Raw genomic sequence first — 21,232 nt, 5'->3', positions numbered from 1 at the left:
GAAACAGTTGCAAAATGAATGTTCCCTTAAAGAGAAAAAGAGAGAGGGGGTAAGGCAGGACAAGAGCATAACCTGAATGGCTATTATTCATTAAATACTCATGAAATCCAACTGTCTATGGTACTGTTTCTCTTATTTTCCTCAAGTAAGCCATCTATGAACAATGAGACATGCTAATCATTTTTGGAAGTCACATTTACACTTGAGCTTATTACATTTTGATAGGGCATCCTATCACTTATAACAACCTTAGAGTTGGATTTCTCTTTTTATTTTCCTGATTGACACTTTTGTTTCTTGTAACTTCAACATTATTTAAATGATGACACTACTTTTTCCCATTTTCACTTTGTGGAAGCTTTACTCAATTTAGCAATTGTTGCCTAAATTTTGGATTTTTAATTTGAGTTGCTAATGAGGTTTTTATCTCTTGGACACTTCTCACCTATTCATTTTATCCAGGATGATGAGTGATTATAATGTGGAAATAATATATGATGGACTTAACGAATTCAACATCAAATTTCATGTGGCACAGCAATAGTCACCCAATTGTTAGTTGGCTTCTATAAGGACTGTTCTATAGTGTCATATATGCTTATTGTAGAGACCTACACTAGATTGCAGGGTATTATCTACTTTTGATCCAAAAAGTTTTATCGTTTTGTCCACACAAGATGGATTCAAGTCTCTACATGTATACTATAGTAGATTCTCACAAATTCTCAATATGAGATTAGGGGTGTCACAATCATCACCGTAAAAGTTTGACGTCCTTGCCAAATTCAACATATCACACATATAACCATGATCACATTAGGCATTAAAATTCTATAGGTGGTTCACAGTATGTAGCATTTAGCTTCCACAAGCGAATTCCCTATTCCATTCCTTGAAAGAGATTCTAGAGGTGGCTCCTATTATGTAGTACTTAACTCCTATACACTAGGATTCCAGACATATCTCCAACACTTTCAATTAGTGATTATTCTGATATCAATTGTGAAAACCTGCATCAATCTACAAGATATTATTCATTTTCACCCAAAAGTTCTCACAGTTTTGTCTACAAAAATCACTTCTCAAGTTTGAGTTTAAATTTTTACATATATATTATAGTAGTTCTCACAAGTTTCCAACATGAGATGGGGGCATCACACTTATAAATTTTGGAACAAATTGTTAAATTGATTAAATTTATTATACACCTAGGGGTTGTATTTCTCTCACACACACCTCTCTTTTATTTATTTATTTTTTTTACATGGAAGGGATTTGATTTCGAAATTTTGTTCTGCTTGGAGAGTTTTTTTCATTTTTTATTCTTTTATAGGTTTGCAAAAGCCTATCCTTATTGTTTCCTTTGGATGTCTAAGTGTCACGTTACCATTGCCCTCTCCCCTCAAAATCGGCTTATCAGGGTGTGCAATGCCAAAGTTTTTATACCTCGATGACCTCCCTTTCATGTCCGATGTGGGATTTGAGTACCTTGCCTACTCCCTCCTGGAGTGCTTGGTGTGATATTCTCCCTCACCCAACCTCATGATACCCTCATCACGGAGGCTGGTCACCCTGCCTACCCCCCTTGAGGCGTTTGGCATGGGTCAAACAGTTCAAGGCCTGCTTTGATACCACTTGTCATGTGACAATTACCCTTTCCCCTCAAAATTGGCTAATCAGGGTGTATAGCACCAACATTTTTATACCCCAGTAACCCCCTTTTTATGTCTGATATAGGATTGGAGCACCCTACCTACTTCCTCTTGGAGTGCTCGATGTGACACAAGTAATTGTTTTGAATCTACTTTTTCTTTCCTTCTTTAATATACTTAATCTCTTCAACTGCAATGGTTACAGGTCTGTATGAAGGTAGGGTTTAGAAAATCTGGGTTGAGGTTTCAGATGCTTTACCGTACAAATCTCCTTCTATTGGGTTTGTGAACGAGATATTCCACCTAAATGTTGATGAAATGTGAGCAATTTATAATTCCAAAATTGACTCCTTACAATCTGCAATACCTTCTTCGTAATTTTTTCTTTTTCTGTCTTAAAAAATGATCTCATTGAGTCATCACAGTCAGCCGTCTAAAAAGTGGAATGGTTTGGCTAAGAAATATACTTAAGATGCTCTTTTCTTAATAGACGAGGATTCTTGTAAACATTTGTATTTCTGACTTTTCCAAGCTGATTGTAGTTCAAAGTTTTGACACAACTTCATTTTTTTCTGTATTGAATTAATTGCAGATCTGGTTCTGTATGCTTGGATGTTATTAACCAATCATGGAGTCCAATGTTTGTTAAGCTTCAGTCGACGACCATTGCTTGCTAATAAGCAGTCGATGGTATTCATTTTTTCGATTGGCACTTTTACAATGTCCCTATACATTGTTTTTGCACCATTGCACTTTCTTCTCCCATAAATAAATTAGTGAAATCTCCTTTCTTTGTGGAATTTGTAAGAGGACCTGAACCATATACGGTTTTCTTTTTCCTGTCGCAGCAGATCTTTTAAATATTTTTGAAGTTTTTATTCCACAGCCATTGCTTTATCCAAACCCTTCAGGGGATGCAGCATCATTGATGTTGAAGGATTGGAAGATATATGATCAAAAGGTAAAAGGTGAGAATATTGAATTGGTTTATTCTTCTTTCTATCCATCATGATTGTGGAATGGCTCCAAAGAAATTTTTTTTTGACTTGGTGGAAACTCAGGATTATGTTTCTTTCACGTAAGACATCCGTCCTTGAGATGTGTGTAAGAAAGAGAGGGTGATTGCCCAATAAATGTTCATTTCCAGGCTGAGTGATGTAACTAGTGTCTTGTTTTTCTTTATGGAAACAGAATAATGTGAGCGATACGCAACAAAAGAAAATATCACAAAATCCACAGCTGACAAGGAGACCGATGATGATGAAGAAGATATCACTGATGAAGAAACCGGATCTAGTGATGATGAAATTGCTGGACATGCAGGTCCATAACATACCTTGGGGGAACTGGCTTCTATGAATTAAACACCTGATAAAAGCGATGATGAACCTCTTCGTTGCTCCCCTCAGCATGGAAAAATAGTAAGTGATGTTAGTGAAGTTAGTGATTTCAAAATACTAGGGCTCAAAAGGAAAATGGATAGAACAAATGATACATCAAATCAAATGTTTTTATTTAACATCATCTGTTGTTTGCTTAGTTATTTGATTTCTTCACTTAGTTATTTGATTTCTTCAATAGTTTGTATTTTCTTTCCCAATAGGTCCTGTACTAGGAGATTATCAATATATATTTTTCGTAATTTGGAGATAGATGAAGGGGTTATAGCTACCGATACTTAAATCTCGAATTTTTTGAGATGTCATCTTTTAAAGGTAGTCGCATGAAGCTAAACTCTGGATTCGGAGGTTAACAATATTAGAATATGTTGAATTGTACATGCTGAGTATGTTAACTTTGTTTTTACTTTCCTCTAATTGTTTAAACCTTGTGTTGAAAATATAACTTAAACAAGGTTGTTTGCAAATTTGTTACTGCTTCTGTCAAATTGCAAATATGGAAGGCATTATGCGGAATGGATAAGTACACACTTTTTAGTTATACAAGGGATCAAACTTTCAATTTTTAGTTAAGTACACAAAAATAACAATAATAATAATTAATCTAATACTAAAAAAATTAAAAATACAAATATCAAAACAAAATATCATTAATAAAATTCAAATATAAAATATGAAATAATAAATAATAATTCAATATATAATTATTTAACTTTAATTCATTTTCATTTAAGTTATACAAAAAATTTATCACCTCAATTTTTATTTAATTTCTCCAAAATTTTCTATCCCATATTAATTCTTAAGTTTATTTAATTTTAAACTTTCCTATGATAAAATTTAACCTTTAAAATTTCCTGTAAACAAAATTTTCCCTAAAAAAAAAATTCACATGAACAAAACCCATGGTCCCTACCCCAGAACTAAAATTTTGTTTTATTCCCCTCTACTCACTCTTCTCTCATGCCATCTCTTCCTTTTTATTTTCTTTAGTCTCATTCTCACACTCTCATTCGTGTCCACCTTTCACTTCTCATTATTTCTCAATGTACTACACTTTCTCAACTCTCAAACTCAACCCAAGAATCTAAAATAGAAGCTTACCCCACCCACCATATATGACCCTACCGATTAGGTGATTCAGTCGTGGACTCAAGGCGACATGCATCTGGCTTCTGCTTAGGCTCTGATTTTCTTCCTTATCCCAAATCCTAATTTTCAACCAAGAAAATTCATCACCACCACCCAATAGCCCACTTTGGTGTCCGAGCCCCAATCCCTCACCATAGCACCATCCTCTAATCTTGCTCCTAGCTATTTTTTCCTCTCCCTCCACCTGGCCCTTGAGCGGACCCACCGGCTTTCGATCCCAGATTCCTTCCAATAGAAACTCCATTTCCAGGGAATCAAATCCTTTTCGAACCACCAACTCAATCTCTTTAAAGCAGGGGCTGACCCGCGCTGCATCTCCAAAGCCAAGACACCAAACGAGGGGGGAGTAGGGGCTCGTGCTCATAAAAGAAGCCCGTACCACCAAGCTACAGACACTTCTGTTGACCAGAAGAGTCTACTTTTCAGTCGAGTCACTTAAGCCCTCACTCAGTAGAAGATGTAAGATGGAGAGGCTAACTTTATCGATCAGTTCAGTCCTATTAAAATTCAACAAAAATTTGCAATATTTTTTACAAAGGTAATTACTTGTGTTGAAGTGTTGGTTGTAATCGATTGATGACTGATTTGAAATTAAATTTGAGTTTCTTTGAGGTTGAATTGAGATCGATATCAAATTAAAGTTTTTTTAAGGGTTTTTAATTTTTTTTATTCTAGTTTTTGACAAAAAAAATAGAGCAACGACAATAACGGTCCGTTAAGACCCGTTATTCACTGTTATAATGTTTTTTTGTGCCGTCACACCCCGATATCGATGAGATTCAAATTCTCACTCAATGTTTTTTTAAAAAACGATAACAGGCGGTGACATTATCACAAAATAGTGATCGCTACACCACAATTGCATTACTATTTGAATCCACGGCGTGAACAATGCCTTTTTTTGGCCAGTAACAAAACAATGATGTTGGATTGATATTAAAAGATATTTGTTTGGATGTTTATGTTGTTGGATTGATATCAGAAGCTATCTGATTGGATGCATAAATAGCTATTGTAGCAAAATGAACTATAATGAAAAAAAAAAAGCACTTTATAATGACATTTATATTATATATTTAATATTTATGAAATCAATAAATTATTAAAATTTATTAAAATTATTTTTATATATCAAATAATACTTTTATAAATAAATATTTGAATAATATTTGTATATATAATCTATTAAGTTGTGTGAAATCTAATTATTATTCTAACATCGATTGTTTTACACAAATAAAATATGTATTGATCTTCGTGATAAGATTAAGGTTAAGATTTGAAAGAGCTGATAAAGGTCACAAGGAGTGAAACACTTTAAATAAATTTTATATATAATAATATTAAATAAAATATTTTAAATTTTTTTGTACATATAATATATTTTTACTTTAAAAAATAATCTTATGACACTTGTTAATAAAAATGAAAATAAATAAATTGGTCACTTAAATGTCTCACATAAGAAATAAATTTGTATAACTTTCAACTCAAGATTATGCTTGTGTATTGTATTTAAAATATTTATTTTTTCAATTTACAATTTTATTATCATATAAATAAAATTATTTAAATAAAAAATCAAATAGCAATTCAATTGTGAGATTATTTTTAATAAAATCCAAAACAACAATAGAAATAAAATTTATTAACATAATGATGAAATTAAAACTAGTGGTGAAATATGTGTTTATATAAGAAAATAACAATGATTGTGCGATGAATTGTAATAAAAAAAATATCATTAAAGATACTAAAATAAAAATTAGTAAATAATTAAAATTTATTTATTAGTTTATTATATAATAATAAAATTTATTTATAAATTTATTATATAATAATAAATCAAAATGAAAAAGAAATAAGAGCCACGAATTTTTTGGATTAACATTAAAATTTTAAGAAAAAAAAAAGATATGGTGTGATGATGATAGAACCCATTTGGGTCTAATGACCAACTGGCCCTAATGTCACCACACTAGAGATCTATTTATGTCTCCATTGGTCGATGGGTATAAATTTGGATGACAATTGGCTTTCATGGGGATTTTGGTTGACTTTCCACCAAGTTCTAATCTAACAAGTTGTAAATGGATTTTCAAAAAGAAAACAAAAGTGAATGGAAACATAAGTAAATTTAAAGTAAGGTTGGTAGCCAAGAGCTTTACATAACAGCAAAAGATAGACTACTTTGAGACTTGGCTCCAATAGCTAGAATTACTACAATTAAGCTTCTAATTTCACTTGTCTCGATTTATAATTTGATTATACATCAAATAGATGTAAAGACGGTATTTTTAAATGGTGAATTCGAAGAGGAAGTATATATGAAACAACTGAAAGGATTTATCATTCTAGGTCAAGAGCATAAGGTTTATAAACTTGCAAAATCCTTGTATAGACTTAAGTAAGCACCAAAGCAATGGCACCAAATGTTTGATGAAATCATTCTTGCTAATGGTTTTACAATTAATGAGTTAGATAAGTGCATATATAGCAAATCTGAAAATGGCAAAGGAGTCATTATTTACATATATGTGGATGATATGCTAATATTTGGCAATGATTTAGAACAAATTAAAGAAATAAAAAAAATTTTATCAAATAACTTTTCAATGAAAGATATGGGTTTAGTGAATATTATTCTTGGAATTAGAATAATTTGGAATGATAGTGGCATAATTTTGTCACAATCTCATTATATTGAAAGTATTTAAAAAGTTTAATCTTTTCGATTATATTTTAGTATCTACACCCATGAATTCTCAACTCAAATTAGTATCTACTATTGGTAAAATAATCGATCAATTGCAATATATAAGAGTAATTGGTTGTTTGATGTATGCAATGACTTGTATAAGGCCAAACATAGCATTTGTTGTTCGAAAGTTGAGTAAATATACAAGTAATCTAAGTAACTTGCATTGGCAAGCAATTAATAGAGTACTTTGATATTTGAAGGAAACAATCAATTATGGATTATGTTATAATGGATATCCTTAAGTTATATAAGGATACTCTAATGTGAGTTGGATTGCTAATATGGAATATCATTTTTCTACAAGCGGGTGGATCTTTGTACATAATGGAGGTGTTATTTCTTGGGGTTTGAAAAAGCAAACATGCATAATGGATTCCACTATGGAAGTTGAATTTATTGCATTAGCTATAACAGCTAAAGAAGCTGAATGGCTTAGAAATTTATTATATAAAGTACCTTTATGGCCTAAACCAATTTCTTCAATTTATATCCCATGTGATAGTGAAGCAACTTGAGCAAGGGCATATAGCCAAGTATATAATGGAAAGTTTAAACACATTGGAATAAGACATAGCTATGTTCGACAATTAATTTCAAATGGAGTGATTACTATAAATTATGTAAGGTCAAATGAAAACTTGACAAATCCTTTAACCAAAAGTCTTGCTAGAAAGTTGTTAAAAAAAATACCTCAATAGGGATGGGGTTCAAGCTCACGAAGTAAAGTCACCAATGATGGAAACTTAATTCAACACTTGGTATAACATCAAGTCTTGAGTTCAATGAGACAAAGTACATCATCTGTATATGATCGTTAGTAGATAGTAATGTTTAATGCTATCCAGTTAAAGTGCTAGGTATCTGTAATGTTAAAAGAAAAAAGAGTAATACACTATTAATAAACCTATAACATAAATATGTTAGAGTATTATAGTTACGAAAACACTTTTGGTGGGAGCTACCTATATAAACATGAATTGTGGCCGCTTTTAAAAGCCTAAGAGCTTGGCTCTAACAGCACTCATGAAAAGAAGATGTAGACACATGACCATAAATGTATCACCGAATACCAAGCATTCATTGGGTATTGAAATTATTGTGTGAGACAAATTCGGTTAACTAAATGGAATTGCTGGTTCAAAGCATAGTCTATCATGCGATTTTCGTTAACTTTAACTTATTTTCACTAAAGGAAGGTTCAAATCGAAAAATACCTTCATTTATGCAATTGATTTCCAAGGTTATCATAAATCTGAATTATTTGGAAAATGATGAGGGATTGCTCGAGATTTTTAAAATAAATATGGGAAATAATCTCACATTGGAAAAGAAAAAATAAAGATAGATAGTTAAGTTTTTTCAAAACAGAAAGATAAATTTATTCAAAATTGACGACAAATGCTAACTGGCACCACGTGATGACATCAGTTATCATCTCACGTGGCAGATGAGATACCAAAATAGAATTCTCTCAAAATTTAGAGACCAAAGGCGAAACTATCTCAAAATTTTATATATTTCATACATATTTTATAAAATATTAAATTTAAAATTATATTTACATTTTTTTATTATAATATTACTTATTAGATAGATTTTTGTTTTAAATAGAAAATAGATATTCAAAACTTAAAATTTTTAAATTGCTTTTGTAAAAATTTAATACATTTAAAAAACTTTTATTAATAATATTATTTTACACGTAAGTCAAAATAAAACATACTATTTTCTATCCAAAAAAAATTATTTTTTAAAATATTAAATATCTTTTATTTTTCCTTTTTAAATATATTTTATAAAATACGTTTTATAAAAAAATAAAAAAATGCTTTAAGTTATGTTTTTTATTTTATATCAATAAAAATTTTTTTATATTTTTGAATAGATTGATAAATTTTAAATAATATTTTAACATGATATAGAGTTTTTATTTAATTTTTTAAATTGATATAAAAGTTTTTACTTAATTTTTAAAAATAATATGTAACTTTAATAAAATTATTTTAAAATTTTCAACTTAATTTGAAATTTTTTAAAATCTATTTTTTATTAAAAATATTACTTTATTGATAAATCATATCGTAATAAAAATTAAAAAATATTTTAAATATAATATTTTATAAAATAAATTTGAAAAAGAAAAATAAAATATATTTAATATTTTATAAAATATATTTTATGGATAGAAAACAATATTTTTATTATGATTTATGAGTAAAATAATATTTTTAATAGAAAATAAATTTTTTTAAATGATATTGAATTTTCTATTTAAAACGAAAATATAACTAATAAATTATTTTACAATAAAAAATAAAAATATAATTTTAAATATAATATTTTATAAAATATATATGAAATTTATAAAATTTTTGAGATAATTTCATCTTTGGTCCCTAAAGTTAAGAGAATTCTATTTTAATCCCTTATCAGCCAAATGAGATGCTAGTTGGCATCATTAAGTGGTGCCACCTGGTATTTGCCATCAATTTATATTGTTCCATAGGTAGATGGATCAAAATATGATAACTTTGAATAATTAGGGATTCGATTAGAACTTTTTAAAATTTAGGGACCAAATAGAATTTGGGTCAAAGTTTATGGACTACAAGTGATATTAACCCATTTTTAAAAGGTAGATTCTAATCTACAAAACCATAACTAAATTTGAGAGTATGGTTACATGAGATGAATGTTATAGCATCTTCACAATGCCAATGCAAAGATGGTACCAGTTGATTTTGTGTTATCCAAACCTTAAAACATAATTGTAATTTTACCAAGTAAATTTAATATTATAAATTAATCTTAAAATTACTCTAATAGTGTGGTAGCAATTTAAGAAAAATTTCTCATCTTAAGAATATTCATGAAAACCGATGTCTTTCATTGAAAAGGCTTTGTCATCGGATATATTAAATATTCAAGAAATTAACTATCAATAAAATCTTCTAATAGTTTGGTAATATTATATTTCAATTCACATCTCCTAATAGTTTGGTGACATTTTTATTTAAAAATTCATTTATGATTGTCTTTAAAAAAAATTATTAAATCTTATAATAGCTTAATAACATTTAACTTTGAGATTTAAATCTTCTAATAATTTAGTAGGAATGAAAAAAAATTATTTAGTCTTCCAATAGTTTGGTAAAATTGAATTTGAAATTTAAATCTTCTAATAGTTTGGTAAGATTAGATTTTAAATTTTAATTTATTTAAAATATCATTAAACCTTCCAATAATTTGTTAAGTTCTAATTTCAAATTTTAAATCTTCCAACAATTTGGTATGATTAAATTTTAAAATTTAATTTCTTTAAAAGATCATTAAACCTGCCAATAATATGATATGATTTAATCTCAAGATTTAAATCCTCTAATAGTTTAATAAGATTAATATGAAATTTTTATTTTATTTAAGATCCATAATTTACAAAATAAATAAACAAATAAATGAAAAAAATATCCACAAAAAATCTAGTTAATGGCTTAGTTAGTCAAAGTGGTTCAATTTGTCTCCAGACTCAAAGGCAGCTCAGCAATCTTGACTCGATCACCTGTTGCTTAGCTCAACTTGATGGCTTAACAAGGGAAAATGGTCTTGCTTAGGTTGAGTCATGATTGGGATTAAGGCACGAAACCTAAAGGAATCGAATTTTTTTTACCCAAAACAATGTTGTTTTTCTTGTTGTATATAGGTCTTTTTTCTTTGTTTTTTTTTTTTTTTATCATCTTTCACTTGGATTTTCTCTCTATTTATCTATTTTCTCTGCCTTCTTTCTATATTTTCTACTAAAACCCAAAAAATTCAAAAGGCAAGAACACTGGCCACCGCGCCCAACCACTAACTACCACTCATCGATACCAAAATCTTCCCAAAACTCTAGAAAAAATGATCTTTTTCTCCTCTTTCTTATTTTGAGATCTTATTTCTTTAAAGAGCTCTAAATAATCTTAGATCTAGCACCCAAACCTAGACCTTCATAACTTGTTTCTACTTTTCTACACCTCCCTCATTGCCTAACACTTCTTAAAGGCCATCCTCTCCTCATTGATAACCCCGAAACCTAAAAAATTTACACAATTCCATAGCCGAAAATTTCCTGAATTTATAGTGCTTGAATGCTTTTTTTTTTCTTTTAACTTGGTGACGCACATATATAATTTTGTGCTTGTGCTGATTGTTGGAAAGGTTGGGTTATATGTTGATTGCCTACTAGGTTTCAGGTATTACAAGCTTTGGATATCGCTTGGCTTTGAATTTCTCTGCTAGAATTTACTAATGAATTACCTTTGTATTTGTTGCTCGGCTTTCTCTCTAACTTTCAAACCCAAAATCTATTGAGAACCAAGACCCAAATCAAATGAAATCATATTTCCCTTTTTCACATGAAAACCCTAAACCACTGGCAAAAGATTTTTTTTATCTGATTTCCTTTATATGCCCCCCTTTTTCACTTGATTTTAGTAGAGTTTTATATTCCATTAGTTCAATTCTCTCAAGAACTCTAAATTAATAATAACTCATCTAGATTTTGATTTAAAATGGGATTAATCCTAAAACAATTATATCTCCAACTCCCATCTCATCTATTTTGGCCTTATCCAATTTTTTTTTTAATTTTTCAATTTTTGGTTTTTTTCTAATTTTTTAAAAATAAATCAAATATTTAATTTGGATTTAAGACACAAATCAAATCCACAACCTAAATAGCAAATTCAAATTTAAATGTGCCAATGCAAAACTTAATTAAAATCTGAATTTACTAATAGACTTTTGAGACTCATAACTTGAAAATAATCAAAACACCCCAAACAAAATTGGGTGTCTATGTAGTTAATAAATTTATCCAAAAAAATTTCCTCTATTAAGAATAATTTTTCTTCTCATTTCAAAAGGCCTTGAAAAAAAAAACATTTTGTAACACTCTAAATCTACTATTCACAAATAAATATGAGAATTTTTCTTTCAAATTTTCATATTTATTTTCACAATCAAATAATATTTTTCACTCAACTAAAATTAATAAAAGAAAGATGGTAAACAAATAGAAATTTGGAAAATTAAAAAAAATTTATGAAAAAGAAAGCTATAAGTCCCATTAAAAAAAATCCAAAAGTATAACTTCAGTATGCATTTTATTGCTTTAGATGGCCATGGCAACGATGGGAATGATAATAAGACCTTGGGTCATTGTTTAATTCAATGACTAGTGTTGGAACTCAGCTTCGCTCAACTATTATAATAATTTTTAGTATTTTATTGAATTGATATTTGTTTGAATTAAAAATTAGAGTGATATGTGTATTTAATATAAAGTAATAATTTAAGAAAAAATTAACATTGTTAATTGCTAATTTTAAAAGTTGGACAATAATACAACCTTATTAGAAAGCTAAACTCCTATTACTAATTTAGTTAACATAAACATGTTATAAACAAAAAGCAAGTTACCATAAAACAATAAGATTTAATGTTTAATAACCTCTAGGATACAAAGAGTAAAAGTGATTTCCAGACTTGATATGTTATCTAGGCAGCAAATCAGTATTGCCTAGGTTGCAAAATTATTCACACCTAAAATGCTTAAGAATTGATATTCACTCAAAGAGTGAAGAATGAAACTTACAAAGCTATTTGTGAATATCTAAGATTTTATCTTTCTCAAACTTAAACTCTTCTCTACAAAGCTAAAACATAGTACACACAAACCAACCATGGTGAATCGAGAATCATACTATTTTATTTATAAGTGAAAGATGATACCATTTACAGAAAAAAAAAATGTTGTCACCTTCATCAATCCCTTTTTTCTCCCAATAGATATCTAAATAGCATAAAGCTTTGTACTTTCTATGAGCCATCTTATAATGTTGTTTCTATTAAGAAAATTCATTAACATAATGAGACCTCAGGAATAAAAAAGAAAAAAAAGAAAGAAAAAAGCAATAAATCTAGGAAACACCATCTCGAAATATCAAGTGTGGCAAAAAAGATGTATAAACACAATCCTATTTGGCAACAAACCCATTATTACATTAATAAACATGCATAAGCCTATTACCTCATAATGTTCATTTCTAAAAGCTTGAATAGAAGCCACAATAGTCATCCACTAAGAGAGTTCATCAGGACTCTTATCAAGGTCAGCTAGCCAATCAACACAAATATCACCATCATTGAAAAAATTAGATATCCCATCTTCTGCCCCCTCTAGAATTTCTCCACAATCAACAATTATAAAATCAACGATGGGACAATCAACTTCACCAGTTTTTATATGTTTGATTGAATGAACAACTCCTATTCCTTTAACATATAACATGTTTCCCATCTAAATGAAAAGTATGAGTTGTAGTGATGAAGAACTGAGACCCATTTGTGTTAGGATCGACATTCGCCATAAATAATATTTATTTCCTTTCATGCTTCGATTGAAAATTTTCATCGTCAAATTTCAAACCATAAATTGACTTTCCGCCAATACCATTTCCATTAGATATATCACCATCTTACACCATAAATCCTTTAATAACATTATATAACAATTTTACAATATTTAGGTTATATTCGAAGTGTAAACACTCTATTTAGTCTAAAGCTCAAACCAAGCCCAATTGTCCATTTTTCTTTTTATATATTGTTTGTCTTATTTATTTATTTATTATTTATTTATTTATTTATTTATTTATCTTTTTTTTTAAGTTTTGGTCTTTTATTTATCTAGTTTTAAATTTTTATCATAAATCATATCAACAAAATTTGAGGAGTAATTTGAGCACTAATCAAGGATGATCTCGACAATTAAGACTAAAACATGATTTCTTCAAATATTAAAGGAAGGTTGAAAAGAATCTAAGTCAATGAATCAAAGTCAGATTTAATTTGAGAAATTTTGAAGGATTTTGAAAATCAAGGAATATCGAAATTATTCTAGAAATTAATTAAATAGATTTTTAAGAGAATAAAGAAAAAATCAATTTATAACATAATTAGATCTGCAATCCTTTTCATTTAATGCAAATCCCTAAAATTCCTAGAGAATACCTAATATAAAAACTAATCAACCACACACAAAAAAGGTGAGGGAAAGAAAAAAAATCTTAAGGATCTTAGCTTTTTTTTTTTTAATTTTAGGGAAAAATCATTCAAGCAATTTCTAAATTTTTTTTCTTTAGGTTCTGTGATTTTATTTGGCTTTGAGTTTGATTTCATTTGCTTTTGGGTTTTCTGAATTTAGGTTTTAATTTCTAAGTTTGATTTCAGATTCTGTTGAGTTTCTGAGATTTTTGCTAGGGTTTTTTGCTGGCTTTTCATTTTGAAATTTTTGTTGGATTTTCAAGAATCTAGAAAACTTTTTTGGTTTTTTTTGGGTTTAGGATGAATTTTTTAGTTAAAGTTTGAAATTTTTGCATGAACCCAACGACCCACATGAAGATTCGTGCTTCAAGCCCAACCTGATCATAAGTTTTCCTTTTTTTTTTGTTCTTTCATCCTATTTTCTGTTTTGATTTGAATTGATTTTACTTTTTCTATTTGACTTTCATTTTATTTTTAAATTTTTAAATTTTTACTTATTATTATTATTTTCATCTTTGATTATTATTTTACTCATTACTTTAAATTAAAATTTTTATTATTTATTTTTTAAAATATCTTTATGAATTTCATTTTATTTATTTATTTACTTAAAAATAATAATCAAAATAATGTTTCTAAAATAAATTCATGAATCTTACCAAACTATTGAAAGATTTTTCATGAATTTAAATTTTTATGAATTCTACCAAACTATTAGAGAATCTTATAAATCAATTTTTATAAAAAATTCTTACTAATAAAATATTTTATTTTGATCATACTAAACTATTGAAGGATTTACATCTTAAATTAAGTCTTACCATATTTGAAGATTTAATATATTTTTTAAAAAATAAATTTACAAGAAAATATCACCAAATTATTAGAAGATCTACATCAAAGCAAATCTTTTCAAACTATTGAAAGATTTTACTAATTATTTTTTTGAATAAAAATATATTAATGAACCCGACGATGGAGCCTCTTCAAAGTGGGACACTAGTTCCATAAATACTCTTGAGTGAGAAAATTATCTTAAATTGCTACCAAACTATTGAAATAAATTTAGGACCAATTTCCAATAATTAAATGATTTGGTAAAATTATAAAAATATTTTAGGTTTGGATAATTTGAAATAGGATGCTATAATCTTCCTCACGCGTAATCACATTCTTGAACCTAAAATCTACTTTTGTGGACTAGAATCTACCATTTAAATATACATAAAACAATCTTAGGACTCTTCTTTAAATAAGATAAATTCTGTCATGTTGCCAATCACATCTAAAAAAAAAAAAATTGGTGACGACTCATTTAATCCATATCTAGCGATAGGTCCATAAATCTATATGTTATCTATACGTTTTGACACGAAGTTATAGCATAAGTACAAATAAGTTTATTCATAGTCATGGTAGATAATAACATAGAAAGTGTTATGTGTGATCATTGCAAAGAAATAATGTCACCTTTTTATAAGTGATTGTCAGTAACAAATTTATTCTAGGAGACCACCCAGTATAAAGTTAACTTTCTTTTTGTAGAGGAAAACAAAGACATTTAAGAAAAAGAAGAGATCAAGACTCAAAAAAACCAAAAGTAAAAGGGAAATTAGAAAACATGGAAAAGATTCCATCATATAGCATGTAAAGAAGCTTAAGGTCTATAAAGTGAAAAAAAAAAAAAAAAGCTAGAGTATTAGAAGGTTTAAATTAAGATGAAGTCTTTAAGGTAGCCCCAAGAAGATGTTCAAGTCATTAGGGTGGAAATTTTAACCAACCAAGTTTTCCACTAAAACCTAACTCAGGTTCCAAAAGCCTATAATCCAAAAAGAATAATTTGACGTAAAGTATTGTTCTTTTGAATATATTTTAAAAAATAAACAGAATCTATATGAACTGAAATCTAATTATTAATCCATGTGTATCAACATTTTTATATTTAATTTGTTGAAAATCGAGAATGCCAATCAACTTTTCATTTCCTATTTCTCTTTTTTTCATAGAGTTGAATAGGGATAACTCACCTAATAAAAAATATAAAAATAAAGTGAACAAGCAATATCAAATAGATATAAATACATAAGTCTTTGAACTTGTATTTCCAAATAAATTCCTTTGTTTTTTCTTTTTTTTTCTTTTAATGGTGTCTTTCTTGTAGAAATATTCTTTATGTATAAAATAAAGTTCTACCTTGCTATGATTGTGTCTAGGAATAAACCATGAACTTTGCATTAAGAGATAAACAAAGTTAATCAAACTTCACAAATTGGTTATTATATGCATTTAATGAGAGATAAACAATTTTAAATAATTCTATCATTTTGGTACTAATAGTCATTAACATAAGGGTTATGCATGCTACCATGTAATGTAGGCTTAGTACATCACATGAAGTCAGAGGAAATATTTGCTCCCAATAAGCAAAGAAAGTCATAGTAATACATTTAATAACAAAAAGGCAAATGCTAAGAAATAAGCATGTCATCTTATGAAGTCATGCATTCATATAGAAGCTGCACGATACTGTCCATAAACTCTTATACTCAGTTACTAAACAATTAACGACAGAGCTAGATGTACAACTTTGTTAAATCTTTTGTTCCTCAAAAATTGAAGACCAATCTATTTATAAAGTCGAATGTTACTCTAACATTTAATTTCAAAATTTGTTCATTATGAACCCTAAAATTTTAAGTTTTATTTCAATTTTTAAGTCATTACTATGATAAAAGTAGTTTATGTATGCTTGAATAGATTGTCAACAATCAAAAGCCTCTTTTAACAAAGAGATCTCAAAGATAGGTAATGAAAAAAATTTTGTAACATAAAAAAATAAAAGGAAACTTGCTTGCAACAAAAGCAAAATATAACATGTAAATAAAATCTTGAATAAGCTTTATTTTAGTATATTGTAATTTATTAATAATTCATAAAGTTTATCTACAAATATAGAATACTAAACTTGAGAGGCCATAGGTTTAGCTCTCTTAAAAGATATTTATAAGCTATCTAAAATAATAAATAGGATTTAAAAAGCTTTGGACCCTAGTTTTATGTTGCTTCATCCTTATGTCCCACCTTTTATAATAAAACCTTTCTATCATGACCCTTTTAATACCATATCAGGACAACCTTGATCAAAAGTCATCATTTCATCAATGAAAATAAAATCAAATTTTAGGCAAGCCTAATCTTAACTCCATCAATATCCATGAATTATGAGCAACTTTCTTTCATTATAGCAAACCAAAAATTATAGTAAATTATAAACAAATTGATCAAACATGATAAAGAAGAATGAAAACAATGAGCTAACTAAATTACTCTTGAATTGGAGAATATCCTTAAAAGGATAATGCTTGTATCCGTTGACAATTAGAAATATTTATCCTATCTTTGATAAAACTTGTAAAAAAATATTTTTGGCTTCCAATTGATCAGACACTTCTGATTTTGCAATGAACCCATGTGAAACAAAAAAAGACCTCCATTTCAGGCACTAGACAAACATCTTTGAAGCTTTTTCTACAATAACTACAACATTCAAAAAGCACACCTAAATTTTTTTACTTTAATCAATTTAGTCAATTTCAAAGCAACCAAGTTAAGGAATACCTAGCAACCAAAATTACATAAGAAAAAAGATATTTGAACTTAATATTCAATGAGGAACAATATAAATTTATTTTAGATTATATGAACGATTAAGGTTAAACTTATGTTTTCTTTATGTTTTCTTGGCAGCTTAGTAAAATGTTGAAGTAATCTAACAAAACACCAGCAAATTTTAGAATCTCATAGCTATAGATCACAATACAACCAATTATTTAATAATTAAAAATGTATATTTCCATGATATAGCATGTACAAAGTTGCTAAAAGTGCATTCCATGTAAAAAGAATTTGAATTTTATAATCAAATGCAAAATGATAAAACCCAGGTGAGACAAATGTTGAGAATCAAATACAAATAAACTTTCCATAATGCAATGTCATGCTATAATAATAAGAAAAAAAATGCATAAATCAATTTAAATTATGAAGATCTAGCAAGCATTATAGTCTATGCAGAACTCAAATCCTGAATCATGAGGCAATTAGAAAATATGAATTAATGTTGTAAAAATGACTAATATTTAATAAAAGTAAACACAAGTTCCTTTCAAAATTATCACTGTCAGAAATTCGATTTTGTAAATTGTAGGATATGAAAAGTTTTTAAAGTAAATTTGAACATAAATAATTCTACTTCTCATTGTTGATCCAAAATTTGCTACAATTATACAACATAAATTGAAGTAAAAAAGATTAAACACAAATGTTGAAAATTAAATCAATAGATCAGACAATTAATATCAACATAAACATCATAGTTTGTCAAAATTGCATATTATAGTGCTAAAGAAGCAAATTGCAACTTTATTATACGATATATTAACGATTTGAGTCTCGAGTGATTCTGCAATACAGTTGATGGTGACATGGAAATGAGTTTCATCCTTTTGATCTTTTTGTTAATATTAAAAAATTAAAAAATATTCAACAACTGCAAGTTAGATTACATTATCTATAAATAGCAAAAGGCAATAGCATGTTCATCAAAGAACATAACCATTAAGGGATAGATTAATTATCATATTAAACCATGCAAAAAAAATAAGAAAGAAAAGCCAATTGATTTGTTAATGCTTAAAACCCATATATTAATATAATAGGAAAAAAAAATAAAAGACATTAAAATAATGGGTTTTTTTTTTAATAAAATAAGAAAATTACACTAGGACATGTAATGTCGAACATTTTGGGAAAAACATCGATCAAGTAAACAACATACTCTTTAAAGCTCTACAAAATTGTACAAAAACTAAACAATTACATTTCTTATTTATTTACCGTAGAGAAGAATAGAAAGGAAAAAAAAATGGAACCTGGAAGAATTTCATTATCTGGGTCCACTTTTTTATCCATGAAAACATTTTTTAGTCAAAATTCATTATCAAAGATGAAAATTTTTGAAGCTCCTCAATGCCAATACTAAGGTTACATTTAATACCCTTCTTAGCTTTCTTTCACCCTATTTTTTATTATTGGTTAACGTTCCTTATTATAGCCATAGCTTGATTTGCTCTAGCTTTCAATTTCTTTAGAAAAATCAAGAAGAACTGAAACATCCAAGAAAAATCAAAGTTTAGTACAAAATAAAATTATGTGTTAGTTTGTTTTCTATTAATTTGTTAGTATAAATAAAGTAAATTCATAAAACACTTGTATTTATTAATTCAAAGTACAAGTATTAAAAATAATAAAATAGTTATTGTAAATATACAATAACCAGATTTACAAAATAAAAGTATAAACACATTACAAAATTTGTTTACAAACTATTTATACTATCTTAATGATAAGAAGAAAAAGAAAGTTGCCTCCACCAAAACCACAAACCCACCTAACCTGAGACCACAAGCCACCACTATTATAAATTACCACCACAATCCCATAGAAACCCATTTGTCCATCAAGACCTAAATACCCTACAACTTTCTACCTTTCCAAACAACACACCATCAATGCCATATCAATACCATATACGCATCGCTTGCATCCCAAAATCCCAGCACCATAACTATCACCAAGACCCCAATTGAACCCACCATCTACTACCAATTTTACAGCCACCTAAAACTCATTTTCCATCACCATTCTTTACAAAAATATATTTTTTCACCTAAAAATCCTAAATCCAACAGGCCTAAAAAACCCATCAAGAAAAAAGTGAAAAAAAAAATCAAGTAAAATAGAGTGGTTTCATGTATATGAGATTTTTGGGTTTACGTGAATTATTAGGTGTGATATCTTCCTTGAATGTTACTTGACCCTTTGATATCCTTCATAAATGCCATGTGACCTTTTGAAATCTTCACAACCAAACTCTAAAAATCAAAAGAAAAAATTTTCAAAATGGGAGAAAAAATCATGAGAAATTAACCTAAAAATCGAACACATGGTAGCCTTAGAAACCTTCAGGATACTTTTTATATATAGTAATATAGATTACATCCGACTGTCTAATCCCAAAAAACCCTAGTACTTAGTAGTCATCCGATTTTCCAATCCCAAACACCTTTGTTCTACAAAAAAGGTGAAGCAAATTTGAAAAAATATATATATATATATGTATATATATATATATTTGTTGTTATTTGTTGCCAGCATGATTGTCCTTTATAGGCTGGCTGGGATTATGAGTTGGGACATTCTTCATGTAGAACAAAACGACATAATTTTGGTAAAGCAAATGCATTGGGAAGAAAAGAAAAAAGAAATCATGAAAAGAAAAATAATATCACATAAAAAAAAAAGGAGTAAAGACTAAAGAGCTAATAGCGTAAAAAAATAGAACATCCTTGAATATTTTATGTTTAATGATTTGGTAATAGATTTTTAGCTCAATTATGTAAAGCAATCCAAGAAGAAGGTAAATTGGATTATAAAATTTTATTCAACAAGCTAAAAATTATAAAATTGATAATAAAAATAAAATAACTAAAAATAAGCAATAAAATAATAGGGAAAGAAAATCAAACATAATTGTGTAGAAATGTTCGATCCTTTTCCAAAAAAATGCATATGTCCTCTCCATTAGTTTTCCTAACTAAACTTCAAATCCAATAGTAAAATATTGTTTCACAAGTTATAATCTCTATCTTTTTAAGGCTCAAGATAGCAACCTTTACCTTCTGTAAGATTTTACACAATTTGAGAGAATACCATGTCTCTTATTCTTCTAATCCCATTTAGATGTCAAAAAAAATTGCAAACTATCAAAATCTCTAATAGGTGGGTGTTTGCTAAATTTAAGAATAAAGATGAATCAATTATATGATAAGAATTTTGGTTTGAGTAATGCCAGGATTGGATTATTGCTTTTTGAATGCTCTAAAATGGTAAATCTTACCTTGAGATGCTTTGGATGTAATTTCTTACTCTTGGATGTGTTGGGGGCTTCATTTTATATTAGGACATCATCTCTAACAATTGTGAGTCATTAAAATTGTGAAAAAAATCATTATTTTCTTCAAATTTTGTTTTAATTCAAACTTTTTGCACGAATGGAATCAATCTTGAGATCGATCATCACGCTTCCAAATCAAAAAATATAGCATTTAGAAATGAAGAGATCG

At 28.0% G+C, this 21,232-nt stretch overlaps 2 pseudogenes; one reads left to right on the top strand and one right to left on the bottom strand.

The window, feature by feature from the left end:
* The first annotated feature begins 463 nt into the window (after nt 1–463).
* LOC111283056 (ubiquitin-conjugating enzyme E2-23 kDa-like) lies at nt 464–2,983 on the top strand (annotated as a pseudogene).
* Nucleotides 2,984–4,139: 1,156 nt separating this feature from the next.
* LOC111274841 (peptidyl-prolyl cis-trans isomerase CYP40-like) lies at nt 4,140–19,559 on the bottom strand (annotated as a pseudogene).
* Nucleotides 19,560–21,232: the final 1,673 nt, after the last annotated feature.

This window comes from Durio zibethinus, chromosome 17 (genome assembly GCF_047325235.1).
Source record: "Durio zibethinus cultivar Kanyao isolate XHJ-2024 chromosome 17, ASM4732523v1, whole genome shotgun sequence".
Taxonomy (NCBI): Eukaryota; Viridiplantae; Streptophyta; class Magnoliopsida; order Malvales; family Malvaceae; genus Durio; species Durio zibethinus.
The sequence above is the reverse complement of the archived record's forward strand: the minus strand, read 5'-3'. Positions and strand labels throughout refer to the sequence as shown.